General features: G+C 38.4%; 2 long non-coding RNA genes across 3 annotated transcripts; one reads left to right on the top strand and one right to left on the bottom strand.

The window, feature by feature from the left end:
• Nucleotide 1: 1 nt before the first annotated feature.
• LOC137853814 (uncharacterized) lies at nucleotides 2-1,363 on the bottom strand. The gene is made up of 3 exons (XR_011094728.1): nucleotides 1,075-1,363; nucleotides 657-746; nucleotides 2-414 (listed from the first exon to the last, which is right to left on the bottom strand). It is a non-coding gene; the product is annotated as an uncharacterized lncRNA (long non-coding RNA).
• Nucleotides 1,364-1,443: 80 nt separating this feature from the next.
• On the top strand, nucleotides 1,444-14,283 carry LOC137853812 (uncharacterized). 2 transcript variants are annotated; one of them, XR_011094725.1, is made up of 4 exons: nucleotides 1,444-1,622; nucleotides 6,165-6,225; nucleotides 9,515-9,637; nucleotides 13,939-14,283. It is a non-coding gene; the product is annotated as an uncharacterized lncRNA (long non-coding RNA). The 2 variants fall into 2 exon arrangements; XR_011094726.1 differs by lacking the exon at nucleotides 6,165-6,225 and having other exon boundaries at nucleotides 1,448-1,622.
• Nucleotides 14,284-25,895: the final 11,612 nt, after the last annotated feature.

Genomic DNA, 25,895 nt, shown 5'->3' with positions numbered 1-25,895 from the left:
CAATCCCCCAAAACATAAAAGTTTGGACTCTGTCCTATTATATATTTGTAATGGATTTTCCAATGTATCCTAAAGGAAGCACAGATGCCTGTAATAAATGCAGCTATTTGTAGCTGAGAAAAGTTTCTGCCTGAACAGAACTCAGTCAGGAAAGACAAAAAACAGTGTGCATGAGGGTGGATTAAATGTCACTGGAAAAATGTCACTTTTTTTCCAAAACCCGAGCGAAGCCTTCAAGATGAAAATCAGATCACAGGATGACATAGTTTCCTCTGACTCTGTCATTATCTCATACTGGAGCAGAAGCCCAAACCTTCTTGTGTGAGCATGCTGAGCCTGAGATCTGCATTGCTCTGTAGGCTGCAGGACATCTAATGGAGACAGGTGGGCTTCCCTTCATCCTAGTCAGGATCCCTGGTAAAGAAGGCACAGGGTACTTTTAAACCAGTTTCATGCAGCCTGGTTTGCCTCCAAAGAATACATGTGGCAAATGTGAAACGCATGATGAATGCTACCCTAGTCAGGAGGCAAGAAGTTGAGGCAAGTGGTTGAGGAAAAATAAATAAATAAAAATGTCTCGTCTAGCCTAAACCCTGAAGATCATGCCTGGGTCTCATCTTTGAGATCTTTAGGTCACCCAAGGAGTATTACCTTACCTAGGAGAAGTAACAGGAAACACATGTAACATATCCTCATGGGTCTTACAGTCGCAGAGAGTAACGTCAACTGGTCTTAAAAAACTTACACTGGGAAAGAGAACACAATTCTTAGGAGTTGAGCATAGCTTGAAAGACTACTACTCCTGCTATGCTGCTCCCAAAGACTCCATTTGAATATCATTAAGTATCAGAGCTGTTTAGCAGCCACTGGGATGGTTGTCAAGTCCTATCCCTACTAAGAAAATGAAGTTACAAAGCCCCTTTCCACAGATTCTGGGCCTACTCAGTATCGTCCTCCATAAAGTTTGTCTGGTTATCTGGTGTCAGGATTCATGGACTGAATCATCTACACAGTATGTACTACACCACGAGTCCATAACAGCTTCTATAAAGTAATTTTACAGTCACCCCTTACCTGCTTATTCATAAGCCCCTGTGCTAAGAGGCAGGAATCATCTCACAAAAACTAATACCTGTAGCACATAAAGCCCCACTGAATAACCCTCATGGTCTATTCTGGTATTAATACCTAGGAAAGTATAAGGCTTGAGTATCCATGCCTTTCTCTGCAGGTCAAAATCTATAACCACTGGCCACTTATTTCACAAGGAAAGAGCTGCAGCAAAAAAAAACAACCCTCTCCTTCCTAGTAGTAAAGTGTACCAAGCAAAATCTGCCTTCCTTTTATCTCTAGTGTCTCTGTCTTTTTGATTCAGAAAGCACCCTTTAACTCTGAAAGAGCCACCCTCTGCTTTCACTCTTATAAAATCAGGTGTTCAGAATCAAATGAAAACCTAAGGAGGGAACACCTAAGCTCATGGGGTCTCTGCTCATCAGAGCCATTAACCTGACCTCTCCATATGGTCTTCTAGGAGCAGCAAGTGTTTTTACAAAGTCTTTTTACACAAGAACAGCAAAGTGATTTCTCTACACTCCAGCATTGGTGAGAGGGTCTGGAGAAAAGTAAGTCCTTATTTGCTTTTCTTGGCTAGAACTGCTGAGACTTTACTACAGTGGTGATGAAAGGAGGCAATCCTTCAGCTAAAAGGTAGCAGGCATTTGGGGCTTAAGACCTATCTGTGTTTCTTGCTGATAGCTCCACTCACAGGGCAATGTTTCCTGTATGATACTGTTGTTCAAGCACAAAGCTGCTATGGCTCCTGGATTAACTGGATTAAATATTGAAAATATAAGGTCCCTTAAGCTTCTGTGAGAGGTGAGAAACTTAGAAGAAAAAAAAAAAAAAAAAAACCACAAACAGAAGTTGAAGGAAATGTGCTAGCAAATCTGGAGGGGAATGTTGGTGGATGGGGTAAGTTGAGAACGGTTTCGTATAAATCCCTGAACATCTACAAAGACATAGACCTTAGCCAGCCTCTGTATGTGACAAGTTTAAGACCTCAACTTAGCAAGCTTTTCAGTGTATTCATATCCAGTAACGGAGAGCTCCTTAGGAAATAGACAACATCTGTGCATCTAAAGGAACTTCTAAATTAGCTAATCACTCTCTGTCAAATCCAATTTGAATATTGCACTTCTCAAAGGGACAGGACATTCTGAGTCATGCTGAAAAAACCACAGTCTTCAGGTCACCAAGCTGCTTTTCCCCCCTCATGCTCAGAAAGGTCAGATTTCAAAAAGAATCCAGGTGGATAGATGCATAATGTATAAAGTCATAAGTGTAAACCAGATTACAGTGATTATACAACAACACAGCCTGGCTGAGTTTCATCTCTGTGTTAGGCAATTCTGAGAATCGCTTGCCAAGTGATTTATTGTTGAGTTCCTCAGAAAAGTTTGGTCTCACAAGGCCCTGAAGCTGCAAACTGAAGCGAATACATTCTTCCATCAAAAATAAATATAAATAAAAATGGAGAGGTGGTGCCTTAAATCTTGGTGTATGTTAGCCTGGTTCAACATCCTTTTTGCAATAGGAAGGTGTTTCCTGTAATATGATTGCTTTTGTAGAAATCAGGAACAACTGTTCAATTAAGAACAGATTTACCTATCTTACCAGAAGAATTTTCTTCTGTAGTAGGGATCCCCTAAGCTGAGAATAAAGAAAGGTGATCTTTTGCAGCTATACCAATGCAGCACTCAAGCAAAAAGGTATGAGTCCAGCTAGCTTTGCTATTTTTCCTCCTCTAGTACTAATTTTCAGTGGCAGAACTGATCACTGCAAGCTGTTTTTTTGAAATCAGACCTCACGATACTTCCTTACTATGTGAAGGCTGCTGAAATGTTTGGGCAGAAACACCTGTGTTATGAAAACTGAAGGCCGCCTCGCCAAACAGAGCATGCAGGCTGAGAAAACCCAGGGGAAGCCAAGGAAGCTCTGTCAGTTTATGCTGGCTCAGACAAAGTCCTGGAACATGAGGTGGAGGTGCCTAACAAATATTTATCACAAATCTTTAAATTCTTGAGGAATACCTGACATATGATCTTTATCTTCCCCAAGTCTACACCAAGATGCCTATTGATCAGATCTAGGGTGAAGCTTGGTATGCTTAAGCAGAAGGGTGCTCTTGTCACAGTCAGCAACGGACTCCGTGCAAGGATTAAAGACTAGTACGTACTTTTGCTGTACGTGGCAAAGGGCCCCCATGCCCTAAGTTCAGTACTCAAGCAGTCAGATTCTACTTTCACATAACACTGATGTAAACCTACAATAACTCCACTGAAATTAGTGGCATTACTTTAGCTTATACCACTGTGCAATAATACCAGAACTTGGCTGTATTAACTGTCTCTTATTGTGCTCTGCACTTCTGAGGATACCTTTGCCAGAGATGTTAAATTTCTGCAGAGTTGTCTATTATTTGGGGCAACTGAGAGACTTCTATCTTGGTAATATTAATTTCTTTGCTTCTATCGGAGTGGCCCTGAGGAGCCATCTTTCATCCCTGAGTGATACTGATAAATTCCTTACTATGTATACAGCTCTCCTTTTCAGTGCTTAAACTGAATACATTTATAGAGCAGATATTATTCTAATCTGGAAAACTTACCCCACCAGCGAACGTGCTATTGTTTTAATGGCTTAGCTGAGATGCTGCTGCTTTCTTCTCCCTATTAACAGTTCTGGTTGGTGGAAGAAATCTTAAACCAAAGAGATCTAAGGGCATCTAGTGGTTCAGAGGGAAAACTGCATCTTCATGCCAGCGGTTTGTGGGTGGACTGACTGCTTTCATAAGTGAGGTGGTGATAAAGTGTGCTACAGAGGAAGAGTGTCACCTATTCCGAGCCAGGTCAGCAGCAAATCTCTGATCTCAGTCACAAAACTTCAGTCTTTTGGAGCTCTGCTTGTGTCACTTCCCCACCAGAATCATCACCATCAAATGGCAGTGATGGGTACAAGATAAATTTGGGGGAACCCAGGGATTTGGTCTTTTGGCCTTTGCATCAGTTCACTGACTGAAACAGAACAGTCCAGTCCTAACTGGGCTATAAAAACTTGTGATTGTGACACAAAGCCAAATGTGGAATTCTGCCTCAGCTGTGCTTGTATGATTAATGGCAGGTATTTAAAACCTGAGGATTTACTATACAGAAATGCTACTTATTCCCACAAGAGCTGTCCTTTTGAGGACAGAAGCACAGGAGAAGGAGTGTAGCTGCCATAGCCACATACGTACCGTTCAAATTCTTATTCTTGTCCCTGTAAATATCAATAGCTTGGCTAAGAGTGTTCATTTTGCAAACTATTACACACTACTCTGAGCCTATTTTTGTATGGCCTACAGGTAGACTGCAAGGGGCTTCTTTCTAAACTCTGCATCTTGAGGGCAATTGTTAAAATTTAAGTATCCAGAGGCCCCAGCTGAGATCAGACCTTTGCTGTGCCAAGCATCGAGCAAAAGTATAAAAGAGCCCCAGGTCTAAATTAATAATCTGAAATAAACTGAGGTGAAAGGAAAGTCATTTCATTTGTAGTGCAAAGAAATAACACCAGACAGAGATGAGCAAGGAGGATGAATGGAGACTGTCTATCACTTCTGTGTCCATCACCTCCCCCAAAGGCCTCTCCAAGCTCCCCACATGAACTGCTCTGTGTTTTTTGTGGTACAAGATAAAGCATGGGCATTTAAATGCCATGTCTGGGAAAGCAACAATACACTTCCATCCTGATTGTAAATTAGATCTATACACACTTTAAGAAGCAAAAAGCATTTTATTACGGTTGAAAATTCACAATGCAAAGTTAGAAAGTGGCAGAATGATGACAAAAACAGAACTTCATTTCTCTTGTGTCTCTGTCATGGCACACTTCAGTTCTGTGATTGCTTGCTATTTTTCTCAGCAGCCCCTTGACATATTTTGCAGACCTGGGCTGAACTGATCATTGAAATTATGCATGGCAACTAGCAGAAAAGCTCTCAGCTTCTAAAGAGACCTATGCTGAATTCAGTAATGCTAGCAGAAAGAGGTCTGTAGTTCACCTGAACAAAGTTAGACTTATTTATCAGCTTTTTCCAAAACAGCATATTTTTGTCAAAATCCTTCTGAAGGTAACAGGGAAGATATATGCCAAACACACAATTGATGCCCTTATCAGACAGCGGATAGTTTAATATTTAAACACACTTGGAGCCCTCAGCAAACCGATCATGCAGTGACAGAGCATAAGTTTTTGTATGTAGGAAGTCCTGGCAAGCATGCGTTGGGTTCTAGCTACTGTATGAAGAGTCACTTCACAGGAGCACATGAATGCTGTGCTACTTCATGTTTGTCTTTGCCAAAGCAAAGACATCTAAATGGTGGTTCTGGTACTAATTCAAATATGTGGCAAGGAAGATCTGAAACAATTAGGCTGAAAAAGGCAGGCAGAGTAAATGTGAGTAGTGATGGGTAATTCTTCCAGAGCTGCTTTGTTACTAGCAAGAAGTAGAACTTCATTCAACACTACTCACTCTTGGAGCAGATAGATCACAGATTTTTTTTTTTTTCCTCTGGCATACTACACAAAAACAAGGCATCCTTGAATTCCCAAGTGACTGTAGATTTGCATTTCGAGCAAATAACTTCAGCAAATGTTACCCTGTGTAAATGTCACCCACTATCATTACATTGTTCTTCACCATGTTTAAAAAAAAACAACCAAAGAACAACAAAAAACAGCAGGAGATGAGAGAGCTGGAATGTATCTATCTTATTCAGATTACAGAGTCCAGGTTGATGGCAAATGATGATACTGCTGGTGTCAAATACCTCAGAGAGTCAGCAGCTCTGAGCAAACCAGAATGCTTGACTTAATTTCAAAGTGAAAGTATTCTGGGTAGTAGGAATATTTCAAAGGGTTGAGAAAGATACATCATGACAGAGGCCTAAAGGTAAAAAATGATTGTAGCTATGCAGTCTTTATTGATTCAATCACAGGAAAGCTACTTGAGGAAGATAAAGAGATTTAAGGTAATGTTAGATATAAAAAAGAGTAAGCTTATTCAGAGTTATTATAAAGAATAACATTATTAAGAAGTGTATTTTAATGCTGCATATCCCTGCTAGGAAGAAAACTGGGAAGAGGGCTTGTATTCCTGCTCCAAGATACTCAGTGAAAGTAGCCCTGGTAAGATCACTGAAGAGGAGGAATACTTTACTCATATATACTCATATACCATATATATATATATTTATATATGTTTATATGTGTGTGTATATATATATATATATATATATATATATATATACACTCATATATATGGATAGCATACCCTTAACTATCTATGTCAGTTCAGGGGTTATCTAAGGAAGACTTGTGCATATCTTTAATATTAATATATTGCCCTCTCCTTATAACTCCACTTAAATACTTAAGTAATCAGTTTCCAATAAGTTCAATTAAGAAGCTACTTCTCTTCATCCATCACACAGAGCTGTGTGAGGAGTTGAGGGGGGGGGCGGAAGTGTCTATGAATATTCAAATGGGTTCTCTGTAGAGACATTTCTTGCTCCATGGAGGAGGAGGGTGGTTGTTTGTGTATGTGTATCTGTTTTTCCATAAAATTATGAAAACAAATATGAAAGGAAACCCTTCAACAGATCCATTGGGGGGAGGATAACAAAACTCATTTCTTCATAAAAAATGTTTTGTCATCTTTCTTATATGAAGCATAAACACCATTACATGTGACCTTCTAATACTTTTTTGCCTCCTCTAAAAATAAGAAATCACTGATAATAGCTTGTAAAGTGTAGAATTGTAAGAGTGGGGTCATAAGGTTATTCTACAACCGCATCAATAAGATTGTTTAGTAAGTCCCCCCCAGCAGAACCAAGAGGGATACCAGCATTTCTTGAAGGTAATAGCACTTGATGACAGGTGAATTGACTAATTCTAAACTCATACACTACTTGTTTCAAGTGAAGAAGTAAGGCCTACTTCTACATTATCCTCTAGGGAAATCAGATAGTTTATTTCTCTCTCACTCATGTTTTTTTCTTTCTTTTTTTTTTTTTTTTTAAATATTTTCTGCAGGAAAGTTCTTTTAAAGACATTCAGGACAGCAATCTAACCAATGATCTCTGGGGCAAAGATTCTGTTCAGTCTATGGTGTAACTTCATACCAAAGTCTAGCTAGTTTATCCACTTGCTAAAACTTCCCTCTTTTCCTCCTAGCATGTAAAAATTAATGAAAGTCCTACAAAGAAGCAAGCTTTGCAACAGGTCTGTGTCAAAACTCTTTGGTTCTTTCCGCAGTTATGCTCTGATTTGCTGTGTTACCTTACAAACCAGTTGGTCAGATTTGCTTGTGCCTTGCTTTCTTCTGCTCTGTACTATGGAGGTAATTAAAAATGCCTACCTCAGGGGAATGCTTTACACCGATACTTAATGGATTAACATTTGTAAAGCTCTTTGAAAGCCTTAGATGTGGGTCTGTACACAAATTCAAAGTATTGTTGTATTGCTGGATAAACAGACTTTTCTCAAGACCAGTCCTTCTTTGTTCACAATATGTGAAAGATGATAAAATTTGGGGATTGACACACCAGTTTAATTCAGATAATATATAAAAGCTTGCTTACTTGCTTTTCCTTCTAAGAACATATATTGTCTTTAACATCTTCTGTTTATCTTAGCCTGAAATTCTCAGTGCACATAAAGGAAACAAAGGACTTAATGACACAAATGCATGTTTTTTGAGATTCTATGTCAGGTTTTGGAGAAAATGCATATTCCAATTAGAATCCAAAACATATTTATTTATTTATTTTCTTCATGCAGTGGACAGGCTAAGAGAAAGCTTAACTTAAGCAGACATTTTCCCCATAGCTGTCAAATGATGTTATCTTTCTAAAGAAGAGGAATGTCCCCTTCTAGACCCTGGTACCAAGAACACTCAAATCTTGCTATCAGAGTTGTCTTTTAGCTTTGACAGTAAAGGTCTGTAAAGATAAGGCATGAAAAGTCTAATTCTCTAGTTCTGTATGTATACGGTTTATCTAAAAATTTTGCCTGCCTACTGAGAACAGTGAGACCTTCAAGTCCGTATTTATTTCTCAAGTCCGTAACTAATCACTGTTAACAGGACAAATGTAAATGGCACACCTGAAGTCTTCAACATACATTGGATCACACAGCTCCAAAAAGAGTCATATACCCCACCACCACACCATGCACCAGCTTATGCTTTCCCCATACTTAGGTGATAATGGAAGTGAAATCCACCCAAACTAATACCAGGTTACGCTATATATGTGCCGCATGCCTCTTGGCAATAGCATGGTTTTGGAATACAGCTTTTAAGTACAGAAAGGTTTTGATCCTTGTTCTAATTTTTCTGCTACTTTCTTCCTTCCTTACAAAATAAGTCCATTTCTTTTCCTAATCCTGCCTAACACACACAGATGAAATCTCAGATGCTTTTTTTGCTCCTTATAACTAATGTGGTATTTGGCTAAAATGTTACAAGTAATCACAAAACCGCTGATAATCCCAAAAACAAATAAGATAGTTGTGGTGAAGAGCCCTTTAGGGTGCAAAATAGAAAAATCGGGGCTGTGAAAATAACAACTGAGGATTTCTTCAAAGATTTGGATTTGTTTTCATCATTTATAAAAGCATTGCAAAGAGAGATATAAGCTTTCCAATAAATAAAAGATTTTCTACATATACACCAAGGGAAATTGAGAAAAGTTGACTATTTTTAGCAAAGAGATTTGGGCTACATACAAGGAGTTGCATTCTATCTAGTGGACTAATGAAAAACTATACCAGGCTGTTCAGAGATGTGGAATCGCCTTTATGCATAGCTTAAAAGAGAAGCTAAACAATCTGAGAATGGTTTCCAGCTAGCTGGTCTTTTGAAAGAATAGGAGATTGGAGTGTATTAGCTGTTAACCTTGCTTCCAAGCACATAGTTCTATTTCATGTGCAGGTATGGTATTTCTAGTTGTAGTGCATATCCTACTCTCAGCTTGGTTTATGCCAAGTAGTCATATATTTATGTAGCAGCCTTTAGAGGCTTGTTTTTCAAAGCAGAGCTCATTTCATAAAGCAGATGAGAATCAATATTTTTACAAGTGGTGTAGGAAAACAATGATTCCCCTGAGGTCAGTCAACAGCCTGTTTTGATATGTGACTGCATGAAACTTAAAGAAGTCAAATCTTTAAGGGTCCCTCCCTTACCTCCTGTTCAATAAGCTATACTGTTTTCTTTTTGATTGTCTCTTCTCTTACTTTAAATATTCACTTGCATTTTTTTTCTTTATTTTAATATAAATGTGCATTTGCATGTCACTTCATTTTAAGCCTTCTATTCTTTTGGAGTATTTCATTGGGTTTGTTTTATTCCAGAATGGTATTTTTGAGGGTTTTGCTACTATATCAAAGCTGATGGTGGTTTTCCATTTGCTAGTTGGCTCTGAGTCATCAGTAGAACAATGTTCACAAAAGTGGAAGCAGCCAGTATCCTATTCACCCAGGAGATGTTGACACTATGGACAGAATTCAGCCTATGTCTTGTGGTGTATTGAGAAAGGTCAGTGTCATGTTTTTCTGTTGTTTGATGTTCAAAAAGAGCCAGATCATCTAGATATGTGAAGAAGCTTTCCACTATGTCTTTTCCCCCCACCCTGCCTCCCATGATATGCTAAGATGAATCCCATGGGTTTTTATACAACAGTAACCACTACAGCCTGGTGTAGGAAATGTGTTATTTGAATAGATACATTAATCTCAAGATACAAACGAAGATGCAAGATATTTTAAGTTATAGGTAAATTCTTATTTAAATCATTGGGAATGAATAAGAAAATATATGAATAAGAAAAGACCATTTCTGTGGATGTCTTCAGTTTTGCTTTGGAATAAATGAATACTGTCAATACTGGCTTTGGTTTGGTATTGTGATTTTATTTTCAGTTTTTTGGGGTTTTTTTTTTTTTTGGTTGGATTGTTTTTTTTTGTTTTTTTTGGCTGTTTTTTTTTGGTCACAATGCACAATGAAATATTCAGCTGTGATCATGACTTCATTATGGGGAGAAAAAAGAACATCCATTTAAGTGGACTAATAAGTTGCTTTTGGCAATTTCTCATAAACAAGCAGATTCAAGAATACAATGCCAAAAGCATGCATCTATCTGTTTCTGTGGGTAAAATAGATCTGATTCAGGAATAACCTGATCAAAATATAGTTTTAAGAATTCTGGCAAGCCCGCTTGCTTCAGTGAGGCAAACAAAACCTTTTAACATTCATTAAATGTCTTCCTGATTTGATGCCTGTAATAGGAAGCATAGGGGATACTTTCTTTACCTTTTGAAATGGTATTCCATGAATTCTTCTGATTCAAATGCGTGCGCTCATACAAGACTTTGCAGTTCATCTTATGAAATTTGTGCAATGGTCTAACTTAGTTTTGCAAACTGCTGTGTGTTAGTCAGTAAGCCTGTCTTCCTACCATTACAACTTGTTCTAGATCTTACTGATATCACTGGACTTGCCCTGAAGAGGAATCTGGATGAGAAGGTCAACAAATAGCAATGCAATATACTCTTGGGACTTTGATCTGATGAGGGCATGATGATCATTAGTCCTCTGGAATCTTGTTCTGGTTGCACGCTGTTGTTTTTGTTTTTGTTTTTGTTTTTTTTTCACAGAAGTCATTCTATTGACTTCTTTTATTTTGCAACAGAATTAAGTTTGTTCCCTCTTTTGTTGCATATTTGGATACATTAATAGGTGTTTGTTGTGGGGAGAGAATGTTGTTGAATTTCACTCACTCTTGAACAGTGGGATTCAGTGACTAACACAAGCTAGATCCTGGTCACACAGGGTATTAACCAGCATGAGCTTAAAAACACAGTGTTAAAAATGAGTCACTTAATTAACAAAGGCAGGGAGTGATTAGTATAGACCAGAATAAATGATATCCAGCTAAAAATATTTTTCTCTGCTTCATTCTTTCAATTTATTTTTACTTTAAATTACGTAGATTAGGGACACCAGACTGATGTATTTCATCATGAAGTCCCAGCCTGAATTTTGCAATAACAGATAACAGCATCAGGTAAGTATGCAGCAAGTGACTCTACAGATGCTCATTTAGAGTTGTGTTGGTTAGGTGAGTGTGTGCTTTGGCAGGGGAGTTTTAAGTCAGCTGACAGTAAGTCGCAGAACACTCAAAAATGTAATGTGTTCTCTACTGTGTATCTTTCTAAGCATCAGCCAGACATCTAGAGACAACACAGAAAACACCAGGCTTATTACCATAGAAATAAGGAACTTGCAAATTTATGTATGAAACTATCACATAGCCCACTTCTGGCCAAAGCTGAGTACTCTCTCTTCTAATGCTTAACGTACAGCTTGTCTCTATGTATTCAAACTATTGTGTTCTACCTTGCACTGCTTGTTTTCTGTCTAAATTGGAATTACTCCCACCCCATTCTGTCATGTCATCTAGTCATTCCTTGCACTGTTCTTCTAGTAAACCAAAAGGACTGGTTAGTAGCAGGTCTTTCCTTCATTTTCAGTTTTAATTTCTGCTGTTTCTACTACTGATCACCTCATTACTGACAGCAGCTCACTAAAAACATTTTCTTTTAAATGTCAGCAAATTCTTTGTACTGCCTTCTTGACAGCTCATGTTTCCATTAGGAATAAAACAGGACTGTGAACAAGGTATTTGGTCCCACGAGCCTACTTCCCCCTTGCCTCCAGGTTTGTAGGGATGTTCTTTTACTCCCCACCTCTAAAATGGAGATGATAATTATGTTCTACAGGAAGGGAAGGTTAAAATAGCTTATGGATTGTTTCAGTCAGATGGCAGGAGCTATACATGTATTAGAGATGTAGCAGAAAAATGCAAATCAGAACTGAGGTATGGTAGGCAACCATAACAGCAATCTCAGGACTGAAATAATAGCATGCTGCAAGATCAAGACAGAAAATGCAGTACAGGATAACTTGCTAACTTCCCCATGCTGTACAGAGCTGAAGCTACACTGATCACTCCCTTTGTTTATGTTCCTATTATCACTCATTTACTGATGGCATTTTACTTTTAAACAACTGCTCCTGATAAGCTTATTGTGGTCTCCTATGTGCCCAGAGGAGAATTACAGGAAAAGAGAATGTGATTAGAGGCAGCTGCCAAAATTGGAGGGTAGAAAGAAACAAAATTTAAGTTACATAGGAAATGAGGTGAAATGAAATGAACTAGCCCAGCTGAGATAATATAATGGTATATGCATTTGCCACACTTATAAATAAAACATTGACTTGTTATTGCACTTCCAGGGTGTACAGATCCCAGGGAATTTAACATAACATGATGCACATGTAGGGGCAGAAGGCAAGGTCATATACAAAAATGTGATGTTGGAAATGGCTTTCATGTGGTCTGTGGAGAAGGAAGGGGGGAGGAAGGGTGGGAGAAAGCAAAGGGTATTTAAAACTATACTTTTTTCTTTTTTTTCTTTAGAACAAAATTCTAATCAGGACCTGGGCATAGAGAATACATTATTTAGACTTATAGTGCAGTCACTCAAATAATACGAGATAAGTGTCACTTCATTTTTACTGTCTTTGAAAGGTTTCTACGTCTTTTTCAATTTTTATCACCAACTCAATTCATTGAAGCTTGATGTTTTCATTTCCAGCTGATGCAAACCTTTCTGATAAACAGAAGAAAGCGTCCAAATAATGTGATGTGTCTCGTTTAAAATACGCAAACATCTGGGCTTTAAAAAGCCAGTTCTCTTTCTTTAATTCCTGGTGTTCTGAAAGGAAGGAGAAACTCAATAGTGTGTGTTCCAAATGGAGTGGGCGAGAATTTGATGAATGAACAGAATACAATTCAGAGGTATCCTGCAGAATGTCTTTGATGTAAATGGGATCTCAAAGTACTTTATGAATTTAAATTAGATAGAAGGATCAAGAAATTAAAAGGCAGGAGAGGAAATTAGGAATTTTATTCAGCTCATGAGGCAGAAAGATACAGCTTTAACACAAAAGTAGAGAAAGGTCTTACACTATGGTAGTAGAAAGTTGCAATGAATAAAATATATATGGAAAACAATTCTAAATGTGTTTATTAAATGTGTGTAAAATTCCTTGAAGGTTTGCAGTTCATTGGAAACTGAGGGTTCTAGTGGAATGGCAAATACAGAAGATTTATTTAAGAGAAGTAACTTCATAGCCTCTCTAAAGGTGCCAGGGAGGAGGAAAAACATTTTCAGCTTCTCCAGAAAGATTTTAGAGGAGGCAGGAAAAATGGCTGTTCATACAGATTAATCCATTTTCACTCTTTATGAATCATATTATGCAAACAACCTCGGGTTTTTTACATATGTATTTCTTTGGGACATTTTTTGTTTTTTTTTTTTTGTTGTTGTTGTTGTTTTGCATCCATTCCTTCAAACAAGAACTTCTTTTTGTGGAGTTTTATTGGCATTTTGAAGGACAATTGACACCCAAGTTATTGATCTGTGTCTACCTGCTTACTCATCATTTTCTCAAAGTCATTCTGTATTTCATTTTAAAACCTGCAACAAACACATTAGGTTCTTCTCAGGTCTTTATAGCATTGCTGCAACACTGAAGTCAATAAATGAGGAAATCTTTCTGTATAAGGAATTAATTTAAATCTATGACCAAACTAAAGTGTCTTTGATGACAGTGCTCATCAGAGTATTGCTATCTCCAACCACTGGGTCATTTCAGTACTGTTTGTACTGATTTCAGCTGTTCTGGACCTCAAGGAAAAAAAATCTGGTTTCTCTTGCAAAGTAGCATTGGCTTGTAGGCACAACTACTAAATTTGTCCTGTTGCTTTCCAGCCTCCCTTCATTGTTGCTGATTTCAAACATTTGTCATCACAGGCAAAGGAGGACACGACAGGAATGCCATCATGTGCTACACCTGGATGCTGCCTGCTCTCACTGTATTCCTGCAGTTTAGAAATACAGCCTGGGGGAGTTACCTTTTTGTAGCAGTTTCTTGGTCATCTTGACAGCTAACTGTGTGTTGCCAGCAAAGAAGACATGATGAAAAGAAATTCTTATGTCTGATTTCTGTTGATGTTGCAGAGTGTGCAGCATTCCCAAATGCTGGATGGAGCAAGATGATTTGCATGTCATATCTTGAAGCTTTTACATAGAGGAAAGCAAATCTCTGGCATTCAGTTCTGTAGACTGTTATTTCTTACACTTAAGGGATCTAATTTCCAATTAATGTTTGGATGATTAAACATACAAAATGGTGTATCCTGTATTTGGCATCCATATATTACCTCTGAGGGTTTTCCTATATTTACTATATTTACAGATATCCCAACAGATAGCCCTCATAGTCTATTTGTTCTTGAGTAACCTAAATTGACTTACTTTTTATTGACACCTCTACCTGTACAGCTAAAACTCTTCCAAACCAGCTGGCTAATGCCTGTGAAAAGCTCTGTGTTGTGAAAGACCAGGCGTAACCAATGACCCACCCATCTGCCCCAACATCTGTGTGACAGCAGTGGAAAAATAGTTCTGCTGAACACCAGAGCACAATCCTCTGATGAATAACTGCGGCCACACTGATACCACAGTGACAAAGAGGCTTCAGTGTGGGCTCAGTACTTGCCCTGTTTGCCATTTCATCAGCCTGCCACCTCCAAGATGGATACGTGCATAAGTGGGCCTGGCAGGATGCCTGCAAGCCTCTGGAGTGCTCTGGTTGTGCGTGAGGCTATCCTCGCAGAGTTTCCATGGAAAATAGAGGCCAGCAGCCTGCAGCAGCCCACAGATGTGTATCCAACTTGAAGGGCTGCATTCTCAGGTTGATGTGCACAACTTCTAGGGTAAAATAAACCTGTATGGCCTTCACTGAGTGGGAGCCAAGCACCTGACTGTCACACATAGCTTGCAAGTGTGATTAGGAGAAGCACTAATGGAAACCTTCCTCATTCCTGTCACTATCCTGTCTACCTCATGTTCCCTGTGATAAGAATAATGGATTTTCTAATGGCATTAGTAATTTTATTTTATTTTTTACATTCAGGAAGTTTTGACTGGTAAAGGCATAAAACTAAACAAGACACAGCACAGATAAGTAGTAGGTAACATTTTTCTATACAATTCCTCTGTACACATTTTCACTGCAAATGTCACTACAAGAAAGAACTATATAATCACGGCACAAATAAAGAGCACAGAATAAATACAATAGCCCTCTTGCTGCAAGACATACAGCTTGTACTTATTGAAGTGTAAAGAGTGTACTGAACACTGAGAAATGGATCACCTGTGGTGAGATTGCTTTTCCTATGATGATATGGTTCTACGTGACGTGGTGACTCAAGAGCAGGGAGGGAGGTAGAAGAATTAGAAAGGGAATGAAGGAACATATCTCTCCATCACAGGAGGAATGTGAAACATAAATTAGTGGAAGGGCGACCTAGCTAAGAAATTGGGTTTTGAGACCCTTCTAGTGCAGGGGGAAGTCACAGATTTCAATCCATTAAGTGATTTCAATCCCCTTGAAACTAAAGGCTAAGTTTTGTAAACAATACATGTAGCCAGCAATGTTCTGTTGCCCTTAGGGATTCTGTTGCCCCTATGAATGCTCTCTTATGCATATGAATGCTCATTATTTTGCTTAAAAGGGCTTATAGATCTAAAACTTTTCTCCTCTGCCTTTTAACCTCTTATATAACTGACTATTTTGCTCTCTGCTGAATTTAATTTACCAGATGTGTCTGGTATTTTCAGAGCATTCCTCAAGTTTGCTGCTAGGGCCTTGAGCAGAGAGGTACAGCCCCTCTCCTGCTCACATCTGTGTTGTGGAGTTTCAGCCCAGCCTAGGTACGTGCCTGCTCTGACAGGGATTCTTCAAAGCAAGCACATGAATTTAAGCTTAGACACTAAGAATCCTTCCTTAGTAGCCCAAAAATAGGAGTATAATATCTAGGCAGTGCTTGAAAGCAGCTGGTCTCTGTGGCTCATTGAAACTCATCTGAATTTCAGTCTCAATTCAGATGGAATCCTACTCCCAGTGCGCTTGCGCATAATTCCCAAAGGGGCTATGTGACCACATGAGCTGCAGTGAGCTCTAGAACAACAGAGAAAATGAGCCTGACTTCTAGAGGGATGCATGCAGTATATGGAGAGATTCAAGATAACTAAAATTTGAGTGTTATAATATCTACTTATAGCCAGTGATGTTCTATTATTTAAGCCCTATAAAATGCTGTTCCTGTCTTTAAAATTGTGTGATCAACAGGAAGCTACAGAAACTGGAAGTAATGTCTTGAATATCTTAACAGTAATAAAAGTTCAGAGACTGACAAGGGCCTACCTACTACCCTGACACTGCATCTTCCTAGGACACACAAAGGGACAGAGCCGTACCTCTTTGCAGTCAGACTTCATCTAAATCCATAACCTGCATATTTTGTGAAGTGAGCAAAGAGATTTCAATCAGGGCAGAAAAGGAGAGACTTACTCAATAGCTGTAAGAGGAGAGTGAATCTTCCTCTGGGATGCAACTTTGAATTTTTCCTTATTAAATACAGATACAAAATTTGTGTCTAGCTGAAGTCTGCCTTTAGTTTCTGACTAAAATTAGAAATGAAGCACACCACCTAGGTCAACTGAACACTGCCTTCTAACAATTGCATTGCTTCTCTTTGGGTTTTGCCATTAAGTTCAAGCTGGTGAGCCACACGATCCCAGTGCTCTATTAAATGCATTCATGTAGTAATGATGCATTTGCACTCCATGTCATTTATACTGTACTATGTCATAATCTAAAAATTAGGAGATGACCTCAAATTTTAAGTTGTTAGAAAGGATGGAAAAGTTCCAACTAAAATGGTTCTGTGAACCTCAAGAGCAGTATTGAATCACTCTCTTTGGAAAATAATATTTATAAATGTACTTAACTCATTCCCCCAGCTACATAAGATTGCTGTGGGAGTTTCTTGACAAAATTCATACTCTTTTTGAGGAATTAGGGGAGTCGAGGAAAAGTAACTGAAAGAACTGGATAACTATTCAGGAAAAAGAATAAAATTTATATATGACATTCAGGAGGATGTCATTAGAGCACATTCTTCCATGTGCACAACAAGACCACAAGCATTAACACAAATCCTCAGTGCATGTAATCTCTTCTAGGATTTCGTAACGTTCAACTCCAGTCCAAGCAAGATGATCTGCTGTGTGTTTCTGGCAGATCTCATTTCACATCTAGCACTCATGTGAATGAGCTTGATGAAGAGCTCGTACAGAACTTAAGTATGTCAGGAAACATCTCTCTTCTGGTACAGAAATTCTCCATTATTACACCAATTCTGCTGCTGCACAGGGGGATCTTGCAGTGATTCTCATTTGCCTTGGGGGTGTTGTAGGACAGGGAAGAATTCTAAAGTACCTGCTATTTCTGCAGCACTAGAGATGGCAAAATAGACTCTGAAGCAATTTCTGACTCAGATCATAGCCAGCTTTTGTACAATATCACGTGTAAAGTGCAAGTGCTCTTACACAGCATTGATGATTTTGTCAGGCTTGCATAAGGCTATGGCACCATCTAGCTGCAAACACTTGATTTTTGTTTATTTGTTTAATTAGTTTTAATTTTTACACTTAAAGAAGCATCTTTCAATTTGGTTGTCAGCTTTAATTCAGCTAGCACAAAACAGAGGGGTTGACTAAGCAGTTCCTACAAATCTGCTTATGGTCTGACCTATGGTTGCCCAGATATTTTCCAGGTCTTCTGCATGTGCTGGCTTGTAATCGATCTGTGATAGGGTGGTACGTGAGTGCTCAGCTATGTGCAATGACTTAGTGGAGATAATGCAGCTGTCTAGGGCTAACTAAAAATTGCAAAACTGCTCATCTGAGCCAAGTTCCTAACTTGTATTTCTTCCTTCTGAATTGGAACACATGCTTAAGTTTTATGTTTAATTACAAAATTGTGGTACCAAGCCAGACAGAAACAAGATTTAGGAATCTAAAACTAAGCACACAAAATATTATTTTAAAGTAGGAATTATGGCTGTCCTTCAAATATTAACAAACAAGTCTACCAAACTATGCTGTTTTATGGAAATTGGAAGTACTTGTTTCTGTGGATCAAATTTAGAAAAGAGTTTCAATTTCTCATAAAGGGGTAAGTGTACCAAATGGTGTCTCTTTCATTTAACTTCTTAAAAACATGACAAATGTATTTTTGTTTAAAAACAAAATGAAGCATTATAATATTCAAGTTTAAAGGAAAAAGTAAACTTAGAAATGAAACAGTTGAGGGAGCCAAAAGAAATATTTTTACTTAATAGAAAATGGTGTTTTCTCTATTTTCTTTAAATGGATATTAATTTCTATGTTAAACTAAACCAATGTTCCTTCTTTTTCTATTCTGAAGCACTTCGCACAGCCACCAAACAAAATCAAATACCATGTTATTTAGCCAACTGCACAAAGAAGGCTGGAGACACATCAAGATGTATTAGTATCTTCATTGCTCTTGATTTGTTTCCCAGAAACCTGGCATAAAAGAAGTAAAATTTGACATTTACAAAATTGGTCTTTTATGTACTCAGTGGCCTTGCAGTCAGCAAAGATGCTTGAGTGGTAATGGAAAGGTCTTCATGAGTGAGTGATCATTGTATCAGGGGACGTTATTAGATTTGGTGAAAGAACAGGAAGTGGAGGTTTTACTTTGTCAGTGTTCATCTTAAAAAAAGTTCAGAAAAATGCCTTCAAGGAAGATAGAGTACATGCTTTAGAGTACAGAGAATAGTTTGGGGAATTTCTTTTTCTTAAAGATATCATTTTAGACATGTCAGCTTTCTTTTGTCTTCATAATATGGATACAGGATTCACTTAGGACATTGTGAAAAATTACTTGGAGAGATTTATAAACAACAGAGGCTTTTCTTTCCATATTATTATCAAAGGTCCTTCAGAGAAGTTGAAATGATAGCTTTAGTACAGTTGGATCTGTGCTTTCTCAGCATGCAGCCAGCTCCTAGACCCATCTCTGGTGCTTCAGAAGATTTATTTTGGAAGCTGAAGGAAGCAAAAGCAAGAGATCATAACACCAATACCTTAAATCTCATGCTCCAGTCCTCAAAGACTGCTACCACAAACACAACAAAATGTGCACACTTTCTCCCCAAGCAAGTTTTCTGTTAGCAATTAACCACGCAGTGACCCAGAGTTGTAAGATTTTTATTAAGCACAGCAAGGCTGTTGCACTGCAGTAAGGCAAGCCGTTTGAACCAGAGAGGTGATTGCCTTGCATTTCATCAGTTCTATTGACGTAGAAACTTAATGGGACTCAGAAATCAACATTTACCTGCACAGTATACACAACTGCTTTTCCAAAGCTTAGTGAAGTTATCGCATCCTCCTTACAACACGAGTGCATTGACAGCTCTTCCCAGCTGCTCTTGAAATTTCCCAAAAATTAAAGGAGGAGAAAACTTTTGAATAAGTCATGTGTTCTTTCCAGCTTTCAAGAAGGTTTAGAATGAATTTCAGGGCAATGGTTTGGGACAGAATTCAGTATTCTTAATGGCTCATGCTTCCAGACTAAGTAAGTGGGGGTAACTGCTAACAAGTAAGCAAGCTATTGTGTGTGTATGCACACACACATACACACACACACACACAAATAAAAAAAATATTTAAAAAAAAATAAAGGCAGACATAAAGTCCAACCAAACTCCCCCAAGAAAAGAATAACAGGAACAGTCACTTCCCTTTTCTTCCACTTTCTGTTGATGAGTTCTTGATTTCCTGTTCCTCATGTAATAATTCCTTACTGCGTGATGCAGTCTCATGTTAACACTCCATAAATGGCTCCTGATTCTCCCAGGGAAAGGTCCCACTATACAATATTCTGAGGATTCATGTGCATATGCTTGTTTATATGCTCTCCTGTGCTGGGTGATTTATGCCACTGCTGTTTACGTGCTGCTATTAGCTGGAAATGATCTATCTCTGATCCTTAAATTCTGGAAAGGATTTACCTTTAATTTGGAGGCCTTTAGACTCCTGCTTATGTCAAGATAAGGATACAGGTCAGGGAGAGGTAATTGAATCTGCATATTAATACAGGGAATCTAAACAATGAAAATGATGCCATGTCCAATCCTAAATGATAGAAACCTGCTGCAGTAGTGATTACAAGGGAGCACGTGCTAGCTGTAGTCTGTTCAGGAAAGATAAAGGCAGTAGACTAACTCTGTGCTTTAATGATGTAAAAGATTATAAAGAAATGTGGGTAATTAATTGTTGGACCAGGAGCCCAAAGGGGGTCTGGAAATCTCTATACTTACTGGTTCTCAAAGCTCAACTGGACGTGGACCCAAGAGGCAGAGGATGGTCCAGAACCTCCAGAGGTTCCTTGAAACACAAACTATTCTGTGGCTCTATGCAATATAAGTTTAGGGAAAGGTGAGAAAATAAATACATTTGGGGCAACTTAACATGCCAGAGGACACAAGGGTAAAAGAAAAACATACTGTTGCAGTATGCATCCATACTATTGGATACGGTTTCCCACATAGAAATTGGATAAGAAAAAAATAAAATAAAATAAAATAAAATAATAAAATAAAATAAAATAAAATAAAATAAAATAAAATAAAATAAAATAAAATAAATAAAATAAAATAAAATAAAATAAAATATCTGTTTGTCCTAGACATTCCTTGATCCAATGGACAAGAGATTTTATTTATTTTTTTCCACCAGCCCCTTAACTAATAACTGCTGCTGCTTAGACTTGGTTTTGGTATGAAAGGATATTACAAAAGAATCCAAAGAAAATGGCTATACTCCCCATTACTGTATTCATTTAAAATTAAAGTCCTTAGCTACTCAGTTTGAAAGGGCAAACTTTGAGAGATAAAAGAAATTTGTTACAGCACAGGAATATAAAGCACTGAAAAGGAATATAATTTCTTCCCAAACTAAAAAAGGAGGAAGAAATTTACTCAGGGAATTAAAAAAAAAAAAAAAAAAAAAAAAAAGCTATTATCTCCCTTTTGTTGCAGGAGTTTGCTACTCCTGCAGTATTTTACATGGCACAGTCCCTTCTGATGAGTTTGAGTATCCCTCACCTAGACCGCAGTTACATCTGGGATAATAAAATCCCATCTGCTATTTGCATCCCAGTCAAGGTGAAGAATCTTTAAGGATGAGCTTTGAAGCTAGCAATCACTTCCCCAAGAATATGGGGAATGAGAATAGGGAAGCCTTGACCAAAAAAGGGAAGTTATGCTTTGACGATTCAAAAGTGGAAAAACAAAACTAGTTGGTAAACATCAATGTGTGTCTTGCAGTGTTTCCAAAGTTAAGTGATGATGTAGCTTATTTGTAGAAATAAAAAGTAATAAATGAAAGAAATGTATGGAGAGGATATGGACTGAAGATAACAGATACATAAGCAAATAGTAAAGAATATCTTGTCTAGTTTTGTGTTGGCACATTCTCATAGAAAGTGCCAACAAGAAAAGGCAAGTAGCCTTGCACTTTCAATGGAGCAAGACTACTAACATGAAAGAGTGCACAGAGATGCAAAGTACACACTGAACAGGGAAACAATGGACCCATGTCTGGTGGCAAGGTTTTTTAAAAAGCTAGTACATCTAGTGTTAAATAGTCCCATGTGATTTGAGGATAAGATATTGTATTTTCTATTTAAGAATGGAATAGTGGGGTGATTCAGATAATAACTGGCCTATTATTTTGACCTCAGATGCATGCAGGACAATATTTTTTCCTCTGTAATTTTTTCTAATGGTATGAAAGTACCTGGAAAACAAAATAAAACATATACTAAATTTAGGAAGCACAAATTTTACAGACTATTTTAATATATTATTTGGTAAAATTAATACCATTTTAGAGAAGAGAAAAGCAATTATACAAGTCTTGCTTTGTAAAGGTGGTGCTGAATGACAAATAATTCAATTTGAGAGATTAGGCTCAGAAGAGAATGGCAAATTGGTTAAGAACTACCTAAAAATGACAAAAACACTTTGCTGAAACAGAAGGGCTGGAAAGAGATGACTAGCAGAGCTCTTCAGGGTTTGACTTCAGTCTTTTCCTGCCAAGTATTTCCAGTAATGATGTTGCCTCAGAAATCTGGAGCTCTGATGAAATTTGTTCCATACACTTTGCAGCCATTAGTAAATCAGAGGCGTACTGAATATCAGGAAAAACTGGATTACCATGAGTAATAGAAATGAGATGAAATTAAGTTGCACAAAACAGAAGGTCGTGCATGTGCAGCATAAATTATTGCTTGTTCCTCAGCAATGAAATGACAGAAAATCCCATGTTTACTACTCAGCTACCTGCTTGTACGTAGCTTGTCTATTACCAACACGTAACAGTATTCAAAAAGAAAAATACACCTTGGGATCATATTATGAAATAGATTTCCACCAGCATATGTACTGAGAAAGAATTAATTTTAATATATAAGGGAGAGTTCAGATTTAAGCTGCTGCAATGATGTATCCCAGAAGGTACCTCTAAGCAGCCACGCAGATGAAGATAAGGATTATCTTCTTTCTTAATACTGGAAAGAAGCAAACAGAGTGTTGGATTGTGTAGAAAAATGAACAATGTATGTGCCATGTCTAATGGCACTGGGAGTTTATAGCACTGTTACATGTCTGAGGGCCTCCAGGAATGACTTGGCCAAAAAGCAGCAATGCTCGCGGGGCTCACTGCACCTAAAGAATCGTAAGAACAGCTTCAATCACCCAAGAGTAAAATGAATTATGGCAGAACAAGTGCAGGGAAATGCTTTCCATTTCCCTGCTTACCCTAACAGCACAGGAACCTAAAAGAGGTGCGTTTCTTTCAACTGCTCTGAAAAGGGGTACACATTAATGGAAATTGGGACAAAGATGTATATACAGACAGAAGCCAACTTGTGCATAAACTACGGATAATGTTGGGAGGGTCCAATCCTAGAAGAGGCTTACAGCCATCAGAGCTCCTTGGCTCTAAACCAGTTTCTCAGCAACAGCAAAGGTTCAAGCTGGTGATGTGGCCATCTCCAACAGCAGGGGACTCACCTTGATGATCCTCAGAATCTTACTAAGTTCTGTCTTAGTAAGTTTCACAGGGAATATTTTTAGCCAGCTTTTCCCCTCTCCCTTCTTTTCTCCCCCTCTGACAAGTACCGCTGTGATTATTAAAAGTGTTACTAGAAAAAGAGATGCAGAAATGCTAGCAGGCAGCGAAACAGAATTATAAAACTCTGTTAATGGTGGTAACTCAGCCACTTAGGAAGATAAGCAGAGAGAGTATGAAATGCCAGTGGCTCTTGTTTTGGCATTACCTCTGTTGCAATATTTCTGCTTAGAATTACTTTTTGCACATTCTCATTCTCCAGACTCTCAGTTTGAACAAAGTCTCTGTAAACTTCCTCAAGACTGAGTTAATATTCTGATCATACATAAATTAGGAGGACAAGGAGCATATCCTTCCTATTAATCCAAGGACAAACTTTTTTCTCCAATTTAGCTGAAAAATTGGATCAAAGGGCTCAGTACTCTGTAGCCCTGTTCACTCATGCAGTCATTTACCAGTGCAAGATGATTGCAAATTGTTGTACAAGGCAAAAGCCAATGATGAAGCAACTGCTTGGATTATATCTTCTATTTAAAGGACTCTCTCTTCCCCCTCCAGGCATAAATCGTATTAACAAATAATGTTAGCTGTTAAACAGTTTAGTTCTTCCGAAGAAGCAGACAAACCCGCTGCCAAATTGCCTTTTTCCAAGGGAACATGTTCCACTCCATATTTTCCTGAAGTCTAAATTTTTAATGAAAAATTCTGAGAAAAAGCTTGCTGTTATTTTGTTATATTTTACATTTTTGCAAATATGTAAAAAGAAAGGAAATATATGTCGGGAAAAAAGCTGTACATACAATATTTAAAGTACTAATAAGGAAACAGAGCAAATACACTCTCAAGGTGTTCAAATTTACAGACCAAAGATGATAGATTAGAATGAGCCAAAGATTAGAACATTTAATTTAATATTACAGCTATTTTTTGTCCTAAAATAAGTAAAACAGGTTTAATTGGGATTTGTTGTTCCTTGCATACTAACCATCTTAAAGGGAAGGCTTTATTATGGCTATGTTCTAGATTACAATTTCCTATGCTAGTCAAATATATTGACAGCAAAAACAAACTGCACTGAAGTTTCCAGAACATTTCGTTGTCATGACCCACAATTAGTTAATGATTTACAGAAAGTGGAACCATTCCAGCTGGGTGACAATTTGTGGACTGGCATCAGGTCCTGAAGGATCGGGGTTCGTTTTCTTTTCTTATGTCTCTTCCTCAGCTCCCTGGCCTTTCTTCTGTCACTCTTCTTGCCAAGTCAGAACTAAGTTCTTCAGGAGAGATGCTGTCTCCTCTGATGGGTCAGCATAAGGACTTTCGTATGGCCTGCCTGTGACAGGATTTTTGTAGCTTTTCCTGTGTGCTTGTTTGTATCCTGTTCATCCACAGGTTCTGCTTGCTGCCATTACCAACCAAAGAGGTCAGGGTCTTCCAGTCTTCCCACGATGTGTCCAAATGCCTACGCAATGGTAAATACATCCTAATGCAGAAAAATTAGGAATTTGGATACCTGCATTTTGTTCCTACCATGCACGCAAGCATATTTAGCTGTTGGAGCAGTGAAGCGTTAGGATGCACTTGGGTCTGTGATAGGAAAAAAGGTTTGGTGTCAATGTGCTGTGGCAGTTTTACTGCGATGCTACTTCTTCCTGCCCCTGAGGTGTTTCAGAACAAATGAAATGCTGGCTGTTAGCGAGTGGCAGCTGCACTGTGAGCCAGGGGCTGCAGGATCCCAGCTACCAGACTACAGTGATGGGAGAAGGCAGAAAAAAGCACTGGCAGTAAAAGTGAAAAGGCATGCCTGTTTCACGTCCTTAATGAGAACTCCGTTATTTAGTTCTGCTTCAGCTGTCTTGACATTCTTTCCAAAACCACATCAGCAGTGCCCAACAAGCACAGAGCTAATGTTTCTGTGCTAGGAGGAAAGCAGGAGCTCCAGAAGCAGAACAATTTCATCAGCTCCTCGCTGCACCCACACAAATGATCTCTGTTCCGATGCAGATGCGGTGGCACTACATGTATGGCTGTGCTTCCCTTCAGCTGAGCTGGCACCTCTGCAGGTGCAGGCTATGCAGCACGTGACTGTATGTGCTCTGCTAGCTTCAGCTCAGCAGGGTCCTGCCCTGCTGTGCCACGCACTACAGGTAGTGTGTTCAGCACCAAAAGAGTGGAGCTATCCCCCAGGAACCTGGCTGACACCACGAGCTGCTTTAAAGACAGTTATCCTCCCTAAGATGTGTAAATTGAAAAAGGGCTTTCTCTGGACTGCCAACAAATGAGGCACGGAGCTGCTTTCGTGTTTGTCCCAAAGTCACCTCTGATTCAAAATCCATTTCTGGTAGAAGGAATCTGAACTATGCAGGTTTCCTGTCCTCTGTAACTTTGCCAGAGTCCAAAGGAAAAGTCTATAATGAAGCTCTCATAAGTGAGTGAATGCAAAATAAATTAGGTTACTATAATTAAATAAATGTGAGGATTTAAACAGACTGATTAAATCAATGTTCCTTAGACAATTGGAGGGGGAACCATGAAAGGAAATTATTTTGTTTAGTTATCAGTCCTTGTGGCTACAAAGTTATTAACTGTCACTGGGATGGGCGTACAAATTCCAGCCAAAGAAAGGTACAGGGAGAGTCAAATCACTTCCA

The sequence above is a fragment of the Anas acuta genome, chromosome 3, assembly GCF_963932015.1.
Source record: "Anas acuta chromosome 3, bAnaAcu1.1, whole genome shotgun sequence".
In the NCBI taxonomy this organism is placed as follows: domain Eukaryota; kingdom Metazoa; phylum Chordata; class Aves; order Anseriformes; family Anatidae; genus Anas; species Anas acuta.
Note: the sequence above shows the minus strand (reverse complement) of the source record. Positions and strands in the feature narration are given on the sequence as shown.